Source organism: Otolemur garnettii, unplaced genomic scaffold, assembly GCF_000181295.1.
Source record: "Otolemur garnettii isolate 467f Iridium unplaced genomic scaffold, OtoGar3 scaffold00011, whole genome shotgun sequence".
Classification (NCBI taxonomy): domain Eukaryota; kingdom Metazoa; phylum Chordata; class Mammalia; order Primates; family Galagidae; genus Otolemur; species Otolemur garnettii.
In genome coordinates, this window is record NW_003852406.1 from 27,364,337 (window position 1) to 27,374,919 (window position 10,583).

Below are 10,583 nucleotides of genomic sequence, written 5' to 3' on the forward strand. Positions count from 1 at the left end.
AAAAAAAAAAAAAGAAAGAAAAAGAAAGAGAAGCAATAACAAGGCAGAAAGAACAGAATTCAATCTAGAGATGCTGCTAGTACTGTGTAGTGGGGATTGGGGCTATGTAGGTAGTAAGGGGTCAAATTCTGCCCAGTATTTCAAATATGGAGCAAGTAACATTTGCTGAGGGATGACACAGAAAAAAGAGAAAAGAAAGGAGTCAAGGATGCCTATTAGTTACCCAAGAGGACAGACATTACCAGGGCCACTGGACACATTAGTAGGTAGGAGAGGAAGAGGTCTCAGAGACAGAAATTTGAGTTATCAGCATTGTTTTAGTTTAGAAAGGTAATATATTTACATAAACTGTAAATCATATTCCTGTCCCAGCCAGGGTTGGGGCAGTTCCCTACAATCAAGCACGGTCACATTTCTGCATTTGCAGGACAGCCTAGATTAGGCTGTATCCCTAAATTAGATGTGGAACCAAACGTACCAAAAAAACAAACAAAAACTCTTGCATTTCAGAATACAAACAAGGGACTGTGGACCCATATATCCCTCAAGGGCCTAGTCAAGCCCAGCTCTGGAGGACACTAGCAGGACTAAGGTCTTGTCACGTTCCTGTTAATAAAATCCTAATCTAAGGAGACTGGTTGCCACTGGTGCAGCAATCTAAAGAAAGCCACTATCAGATAGCTGCCCTGCATACATACCCAGACAAAACCTCTATACATTTGGTTGTAACAGAATGAAAACAAATCCCCTAAGGCTAATCTTTGAAGAAAGAGAAATTTACACAATTAAAGGAAGCTAGACTTAGGAAGGATGAATGGGAAGATCCCCAGGAGTCTGAGGTTGCCTTGAATTATGGTAACATTGCTACACTCTAGCCCTAGCAAATCAAGACAAAACAAGACCCTGCCTCAAGAAAAAAAAAAAAACTGGAAAGAATATAATGTGGTAATAGGTTACATTATTTAACTTTCACCTCTACAAAATATTCCGAATTATGTACTTAAAAACAACACAGGGAGAGGTTAAAAGCCCTAGGAAACTACTTTTATTAACTTTTAAAAGTAGCAGAAACAGGAAGGCATGTGAAAGAATAAAAGTAGGCTTGGTGCCTGTGGTTCAGCAGCTAGGGTGCCGGCCACATACACTGGGGCTGGGGGGTTTGAATGCAGCTAGGCCTGCTAAACAACAATGACAACTACAACAAAACATCAGCCAGGCCTTGTGATGGGCACCTGTACGCCCAGCTACTTGAGAGGCTGAGGCAAGAGGATCGCTTGAGCCCAAGAGTTTGAGGTTACTGCGAGCTGTGATGCTACAGCACTCTACCAAGGGCAACACAGTGAGATTCTCTCTCAAAAAAAGAGAGAGAATAAAAGTATTAGGGAACATAGTAATAGTTGGCCATATAAGTGAGACGTATCAAACTTGACATACATTCAAAGTCCATAATGTCTTTACTGTATTTTTTTCCTTTTTTTTTTTTTTTTTTTTTTTAACATATAGAGGTTTCGATATGTTGCCCAGGTTGGACTGCAGTGGCTATTTACAGGTATGGTCACAGAGTACTATAGCCTCAAATTACTGGGCTCAAGCAATCCTCCTGCCTTAGCCTCCTGAGTAGCTAATACTACAAGTGTGTGCCCCCATGCTCTGCTTGTGATTGTTAAGTACCTTCCATAGTACTAGAAGGGATCAGGTTGCAAACTGAAGAGAGCATAGTTCACAAGCTATGGAATAAAGACTTTAATTCAAGGCCGGTATGGTGGCTCATGCCTGTAATCCTAGCACTCTGGGAGGCCAAGGCAGGTGGATTGCCTAAGCTCACAGGCTCGAGACCAGCTTGAGCCAGAACAAGACATTCTCTCTAAAAATAGCCTGGCGCTGTGGCAGGTGCCTATAGTCCCAGTTACTCGGGAGGCTGAAGAAAGAGGATCACTTGAGGGTGCTGTGAGCTGTGATGCCACAGCTCTCTACCAAGGACAACAAAGTAAGACTGTCTCAAAAAAAAAAAAAATAGAGATAGAATTCAATTTCAACATGGTATCACCACTTCTAACATTCCAAAGCACTTGCTGGGACACTTTGCATGAGACAATGACATTTAACAACTCACTTCCACTGGATCTCATATTTCAGACTTCTTTATGTTTCTTATTCAGTTCCTTTCTTCCTCCAGCACAAAGATGTCCTGTCCTTCCTTAGAATTCCTTATTCCAGTTTGTACTCATGGGCAGTAAAATCATCACATGTCTCTTAGCTTTTCCATGTAAGAATGTTAACTTCTTGGGAACAAGACTCTTACGACATCAGCCCAGAGTTATTTAAGCAGGTGTTCAATGAATGAATGTTGACACAAATCACCTGCAGAATGAGTCCCAATCTTTTCCTTCAAAGCTGCTTTCAAAAGCACACTAATGGTTCCTGCAAAAAACTAACAACACAATCACTAGGCAGGAGCAGTGGCTCACACCTGTAATCCGAGCACTTTGGAAGGTCAAGGCAGGAAAACTGCTTAAGCTCAGGAGTTTGAAACCAGGCTGATGAAGAGTAAGAAAGACCCCATATCTACAAAAAATTAACCAGGCAGATGGCACATGTCTATAGTCCCAGCTACTGGGGAGGCTGAGGCAGGAGGATCACTTGAGCTCAAGAGTTAAGAGGTTGCAGTGAGCTGAGGTTGTCAAGGCACTCTACCCAGGGTACCAGAGTGAGACTGTCTCAAAAAAAAAAAAAAAAAAAAAGAAAGAAAAATAGAGAATCACTGTATAATCTAGTAATTCCGCTTCCAGGTATATACCCAAAAGAACTGAAAGCAGTCATCTGAACAGGTATTTTCATATCAATGTTCATAGCACCATTATTACCAATAGCCAAAAGATGGAAGCAATTCAACTGCCAGTTGACAGAAATAGAAAAAGGTAGTTCTAACTTGTATTACAACATGAATGAACCTTGAAGACATGATGCTAAGTGATATAAGCCAAACACAAAAAGATAAATTTATCTGATTCCACTTACATAAAGTACCAACAGTGGTTAAATACATAGAGACAGAAAGTAGAATGGTGCTTTCCAGGGCCGGGGAGAGGTAGAATGGTCAGTTATTGTTCAAAAGGTACCAAGTTTCAGTTTGGGAAGATGTTCCTAGTTGTAAAGGTGAAGATAGTTGGTTGGTACTATCTAACAAGATAGTTGGTTGGTACAAGATAGTTGGTAAATACTTAAAATGGTAAATGTTGCTATGTACATTTTACGCCAATTTTTTATTAAAAAGCACATTGAGCAGCTCAGGCCTGCCTGTAATCCCAGCACCTTGGGAGGCCACAGTAAGAAGACTGCGTAAAGCCAGTTCAACTAGCCCAGCAACAAATCAAGACAACAGTTCTACAGAATATTAAAAACTTAGCAAGGTGTGGTGGTGTGTGCCTACCATCCCAGCTACTTGGGAGGCTGAAGCAAGAGGATTCCTTGAAGCAGGAGTTTGAGGCTGTAGTAAGCTATGATGGCATCACTGCACCATGGCCTTGAAAACAAAGCAAGACCCCATCTCTAAAAAAATAAGAACAAAACAAATTCAAAAGCACAGGCTTGGCACCCATAGAATAGTGATTACGGCGCCAGCCACATGCACTGAGGTGGTGGGTTCAAACCCGGCCCAGGCCTGCTAAAACAAGAATCACAACTGCAACAAAGAAATACCCAGGCGGGCGCTGTGGTGGGTACCTGAAAGTGTTCTTGGAGCCTCTGATCAGAGACGCAGGGAGAAGAAACTGCAGATGGGATGACTGATTTGAAGGGAGGTCGAGACTCACTCTGGTTTGCGACCCGGCCTAACTTTACTGATTATCTTATATACTTTCAAACATTCAGTAAGAATTTAACACAAACAGAAGCTCGATCTTTGAAGAAATCTTTCTCAGAATCAATCTCCTGGGGAAGTACATTGAAGCGAACTGCCATGTCTGAGCATGGGGTGCTTATCTCTATAGGCACCTGTAGTCCCAGCTACTTGGGAGGCTGAGGCAAGAGAATCGCTTAAGCACAAGAGTTTGAGGTTATTGTGAGCTGTGACGCCACAGCACTCTACCAAGGGCGATGTAGAGAAACTCTTGTAAAAAAAAAAAAAAAAAATTAAAAGCACACTGCTCCTTCTTTGTTCTATCCTTAGACCAGAGGCAGCTGAAGTGTAAGGTTTTTTTTTTGAGACAGAGCCTCAAGCTATCCCCCTGGGTAGAGTGCTATGACATCACGCTCACAGCAACCTCCAACTCCTGGGCTTAAGTGAGTCTCCTGCCTCAGCCTCCCAAGTAGCTGGGACTACACTCGCCCACCACAACGCCTGGTCATTTTTTGGTTGCAGCCATCATTGTTGTTTGGCGGGTCCGGGCTGGGGATTCGAACCGGCCACCTTAGGTGTATGTGGCTGACGCCTTAGCTGCTTGAGCCACAGGCGACGAGCCCTGAAGTGTAAGGTTTAAGAGACTCCAGAACCAGACTGCTGAGTTCAGATACTGGCTTGGCCAATTAGCCTATGGAAAGTATAACTTAACAAGCTCTTGTCTGGTGGAATTACCCAGTAGAATGAGAAAGCTTTGAAAAGCATTGCACCAGAGGCAGCACCTGTAGCTCAGTGGGTAGGGCGCTGGCCACATGCACCAGGGCTGGTGGGTTTAAACCCAGCCCAGACCTGCTAAAACAAAAACACAGCCAGGTGTTGTGGTGGGGGCCTCTAGTCCCAGCTGCTCAAGAGGCTGAGGCAAGAGAATTAGCTTAATCCCAGGAGTTTGAGGTTGCTGTAAGCTATGACGCCCCAACACTCTACTGAGGGTGACATAGCCACTCTGTCTCAAAAAAAAAAAAAAAAAAAAAAGCAAGCAAGCAAGCAAGCAAGAAAGAAAAGCACTGCACCAGACCAGTGAAGACCTGAGGACCTGATCCTGGACAGAACCTCTTTTTTTTTTTTTTTGGAGACAGAGTCTCACCTTGTTGCCCTTGGTAGAGTGCTGTAGCTTCACAGCTCACAGCAACCTCACACTCTTGAGCTTAAGCGATTGTCCTGCTTCAGCCTCCAGAATAGCTGGGACTATAGGCACCCGACACAATGCCTGGCTATTTTTTGTTGTTGTTGTTGCAGTTGTCATTGTTGTTCAGCTGGCCCAGGCTGAGTTCGAACCTGCTACCCCTGGTGCATGTGGCCAGCGCCATGCCGAGCCTTTATTTTTATTTATTTTTTTTGAGACAAGGTATCACTCTGTTGCCCTGGTTAGAGTGCACTGGTGTCATCAACCTCAAACTCCAGGGTTCAAGCAATCCTCCTGCCTCAGCCTCCTGAGTAGCGAGGACTATAGGCCTGCATCACAACAATGGTCTAACTTTCTCCATTTTTAAAGTAGAGATGGGGGTGGGCACAATGGCTCATGCTTATAATCCTAGCACTCTGGGAGGCCGAGGCAGGGGAATTGCTTGGGCTCAGTAGTTCAAGACCAGCCTGAGCAAGAGAGAGACCCCGTCTCCACTAAAAAATAAAAAAAAACGAACTGGGCATTGTGGTGGGTGCTTATAGTCCCACCTCCTCAGGAGGCTGAGGCAAAAGAATCACTTGAGCCCCAGAGTTTGAAGTTGCTGTGTGACACCATGGCACTGTACCCAGAGTGATAGAGGGAGACTCTGTCTCAATGAATGAATGAATGAAGTACAGATGGAGTTTTGTTAGTGCTCAAGAAGTCTCCTGACACCAAACGATTCCCCCACCTCAGCCTTGCAAAGTGCTAAGATTACAGGCATGGGCCACTGCACCCAGTTGACATAACCTTTTAATCCCAACTGTAATTCTCAAGTATTAACATCTACTCTGCATAGCTGTCCAGTATCTTGCCTTTTTGTCCTGACAGATGCAAGATGTAAATAGATCTACGCTTCACTAGGAATCTTATCAAATTACTACAAACCTCCTTCCTTAAAAAAGACAAAAAACTCTTATTCTTTCTTTAGGTGAAATATTAAAACCCTCTTCATTATAAAATGCTTATCTTTCTATAGTATTTAACTTGTCTTGGAACTATAGTATAAAATACTGATATCCAGGCTGGGCACAATGGCTCACATCTGTGATCTTACCACTCTGGGAGGCCAAGTCAGGAGGATCACTGGAGCTCAGAAGTTAGAGACCAGCCTGTGCAAACCAAGACCCCATCACTACCAAAAATAGAAAAAAACTTACTCTGGTGACCTGGCAGGTGCCTGGAGTCCCAGCTACTCTTAAGGCTGAGAAAGGAGGATCACTTGAGGTTGCTGTGAGCTAGGCTGATGCTATGGCACTCTAGTCTGGGCAAGAGAGTGGGACTATTTAGAAAAAATTAAAAAAAAAGTCAAAATCCCCCTGATTTCATGCCTGTAATGCTAGCACTTGGGAGGCCAAGATAGGTGGATTGCCTGAGGTCACAGGTTCAAGACCAGCCTGAGCCACAGTGAGACCTCGCCTCTAGCAGGTACCTATAGTCCTAGCTACTCAGGAGGCTGAGGCAAGAGAATCACTTAAGCCCAAAGAGTTTGAGGTTGCTGTGAGCTGCAACACCACAGCACTCTACCAAGAGCAACAAGGTGAGACTCTCAAAAAAAAAAAAAAAAAAAAAAAGAAAGGCTCAGCGCCTGTAGCTCAACCGGCTAAGGCGCCAGCCACGTACACCTAAGGTGGCAGGTTTGAATCCAGCCCAGACCCGCCAAACAACAATGACGGCTGCAACCAAAAAATAGCCGGGCGTTGTGGCGGGCGCCTGTGGTCCCAGCTACTTGGGAGGCTGAGGCAGGAGACTCGCTTGAGCCCAGGAGTTGGAGGTTGCTGTGAGCTGTAATGCCACGGCACTCTACCCAGGGGGACAGCTTGAGGCTCTGTCTCAAAAAAAAAAAAAAAAAAAAAAACGCAAACACCCCCCCCATATATGAAAAGCAAGAAGCATTTATGAAACCTTTCCTAATAACAGCATAACCAAGTTCTTTTTCTTTTTTTAGAGACAAGAGTCTCACTTTGTCACCCTCAGTACAGTGCCGTGGCATCACAGCTCAAAGCAACCTCCAGCTCTTGGGCTTAGGCTATTCTCTTGCCTCAGCCTCCCAAATAGCTGGGACTACAGGCGCCCACCACAACACCCAGCTGTTTTTTGCTGCAGTTTGGCTGGGGCCAGGTTCAAACCCCCCACCCTCTGTATATGGGGCCGGTGCCCTACTCACTGAGCCACAGGCACCACCCATATAACCAAGTTCTTAACTGAAACCTTAAAACCTATGTGTAACTTCTGACCCTGGCACAACAACCAAAGATTATTTTTAATGCCATGATGTAGGTCCTCCTGTGTTTTCTAGTACATAACCCTGCAAATGCTGAGAACAATTATATTTTGACCAAATTTTCCAATACCTTTCCCAGTTCATAGCATCAGGAAAAACACCCAGGTTTTCAGTCTCCAATTCTATTACAGCTATCATCATAAAGTACTACTGTTGCCACTTCCTTAGCTGTTATGGTACTAACTCATACTATGTAGTATAACACATAACACAAACTCAGACTTTAACGTTGAGCTTAGGTAATTAACCGGAGGCTCATGTAGATGTCAAAGCATAAACATTAATTCCATGTTTCTTTTCCCATGAAAAATGTCAAAAACATTTCTCTTAAAAGTAAAAGACAATGGGCCAGGCTAGGTGACTCACACCTGTAACCCAGGCACTCTGGGAGGCAGAGGCGGGTGGATTGCTCCAGCTCAGGAGTTCGAGACCAGCTTGAGTCACAGCAAGACCTCATCTCTAAAATAACAATGGAGCGTTGTGGTGGGCGCCCATATTCCCAGTTACTTGGGAGGCTGAGGCAAGAGAATAGCTTAAGTCCAAGAGTTTGAGGTTGCTATGAGCTGTGATTGCTACAGCACTCTACCGAGGGCGAGGGCGATAAAGTAAGATTCTGTCTCAAAAAAAAAAAAAAAAAGTAAAAGACAGTGCATCAAGTCAGAAGAAAAACGTCACCTAACTTCAACATGAAATGCCTAACGTGACTCCCCAACACAGACAAGAGGGAGATACACACAGAAGTCTACACTAGTCCACAACTTCACAGTACTCTAAAATAAAAAAAGCAAGAACACCATGTTCTACAGACTATTAATAGAAAGTGGTCTAACAGAATTACGTAAAACCAGAAAGAGAAGACTTTTCACCTATAGTTACCTAAATCAAAATTTATTTCTTTGGGAAACTAAGTTTATACAGCTGAACCATCTGTACAACTAAAGCATTCAAAAATACAAGTGTCAAAGAAATTATTTTATTCAAAGTCTGAGTTTTAAAAAAAATCACCATCTTTAAAACAGACCAGTGTTCAGATTAAAATGTCAATCCAAACATCTTTCTTGTTATAAAGCTTAGCCTTGTGAAGAGCAGGAGCTTTCACTGCTTTTCATAGCTAACCACGTTTAAAGTCCTAAGGCACCCGACGAAAAAGTGCCAAGTTAGATATTCGCTATTCCACAGGCTCAAAGCCACGGTAACTAAACGTCGAGGGAACTCCAGGAAAGATTGTTCCCGGCCACAGTTCTACTCTCAAGACTCCCCGCCCCTCCCCCTCACTGCCGTAGAAGCACGGTCACAAAACTAGTAGCACACACTCCTACCAGAGGTCCTAGAGCACCTCGCCCAAGAGTTACAACCAAGAGAGGAGTGGTTGTGACCATGTTCCTACTTTCCTAGCTGCACGATGCCATCCGCGATGCGTGGAGCAAAGCGGATACAACAGATCTGGCACAGAAACCTCATGCCCCAACCAGAAGGCAAGGCCGCCTCAAGAGTAAGTCCGGACACCTCCGCAACTCCCAGTGAGCTGGGGCCCCTCCTACCCCACAGAGACTTAGGGCGGGGCAGACCTAGGCGCCGCGACTCCCAGCCAGACCGGACAGCGGGATTTCCCTAGCACCGCCTTACTGCCAAGGAGGCGGAAACCCGGAGAAGGGGGGGAAGGCAAAGGGGAGTGGCATCGCCGCTCGGTACAGCCCCTCCGGCCAACCGGATCCCGAGAAGGCGGAGGAACGCAGACTGCACGCCCCCTCCCTGCCGCGCCCAACAGCCACTTGCGGGAGACCTCCTAGCCGTCCCCTCACCCCTGCAGGCCAGAGCTCGGCCACTCGCCGGAGGCCCTGCCCGCCCCGGGAGAACTGAAGAGGATGGTCTGCAGCAAACACCACTTAGCGCGAGGCCGGCCCCGCCCCTTTCTCCACAATCGCACGCGCGCGTCGGCCCCGCCTCTGAGCGGCGGCGCGAGCGCCCGCCCCCTCCGCGCGCACCGGGACTACGCTCTCCCCCTCCCGCACCGAGAGCTACCCCGCTCCGCCCCCCACCCCCCTCACACATCCACACACCTCCCGCCCGTCTGCTCTACGGGAAGCCGAGGAGGTCAGCCCCCCCCCTAAAAATACACACCCTCGAGTCCGGCGTTACCCCGCCACCCAGGCTCCCGCCCGGACTCCAGCCCAGCATGCTCTCACCGCAAAGCCGCTTCACTCGCTCCTCACTGCGTGTCCCTCTCGGCGTGAGCCTCGGGCTCAGCAAGGAGGCCCCGAGAACGGCGCGGGGCAAAGGCCTGCAGAAGAGGACTGGCAGCTCCCTCTCCACTAACGAAGCGGTCACAGGCCCCAGTGCCCAGACTGGGAGGGAGGGAGGGAGGGAGGGAAACTCCGAGGGGGGAAGGGGAGGGGGGGAAGATGGAGAAACCGTCTCCGCCGCCTCTACCGCCGCGGCCGCTTCTCTGTTACCCGGGAAATCCCGCCCACTCCCCGGCCCGCCCCGCAGAGGGAAAGACTCACCTTCGTTCTGCCACAGGACGCATTATCCGCCCGTCAAAAGACTAGCCAATCACTGAGCTCGTCTGCCAACTTCCCGCCCCTTCCCTCAACTGGGAGGGGAGGGGAACCGCTCATCTTCTCCACGCCCCTATTGGCGGGGAGCTTCCCTAACTCAACCCCGCCTATTGGAGACGGATAGCTGAATCCCACCCCCAAGCTGCAACACTATTGGAGGAAGCGAGGAAGCTCTTCACGTCTCATTGGAAGACTCAACATACCCCGCCCCGTAGCATCTCAGCCACAGGCCTAACAAGTTGGCTCCCGCCTCCGCCGGTCATCGCATTGGAAGGTTAGCCCTGGCTCTCCCACCGCCCCAGGAAGGTAAGTAACTGATGTGGGGTAAAATGTCTGTTAAGTGAAACAGACTCCTCCTACCACACTGCCGGGGCAGGCCCCGCCCCCAACAGTTGGATTGGATATCTTGGCACCGGTAGGAGCTCCCATTGGCCACGGCGCCCGTCTAGGAAGGAACTGATTCTGCCCAACGCTAGGAGGCTGTACCTTATCAGTCCTTTTGTGGAATGTTTACACTAGAGACTGAAGCTCCGAGTTCCAGGGCCGACACAGGAGGTGACGCGGAGCTCGGCAGCGGAGACCCGACACGCTGGTTTTTACAGGAGAAAGGCTGCCGCATTATCACCCTGGCGGACTCCCTTACAAAAAAATGAGAATGAGAACCTCATCCTTCCCATCCAG

The 10,583-nt window shown here is 47.3% G+C and overlaps 1 protein-coding gene across 2 annotated transcripts in view; it reads right to left on the reverse strand.

Annotated features, from left to right (window-relative positions):
• The window catches only part of LOC100940579 (paired amphipathic helix protein Sin3a), a 76,848-nt gene extending 66,265 nt beyond the window's left edge, over window positions 1–10,583 (reverse strand). The window contains exon 1 of one of the 2 annotated variants that reach the window (XM_023510060.1): window positions 10,389–10,583. The gene's annotated coding sequence lies outside the window, so the exon portion shown is untranslated. Of the gene's footprint in view, window positions 1–9,530; window positions 9,803–10,388 lie in introns of those variants that run through there. The other variant, XM_012801949.2, reaches the window with a different exon arrangement.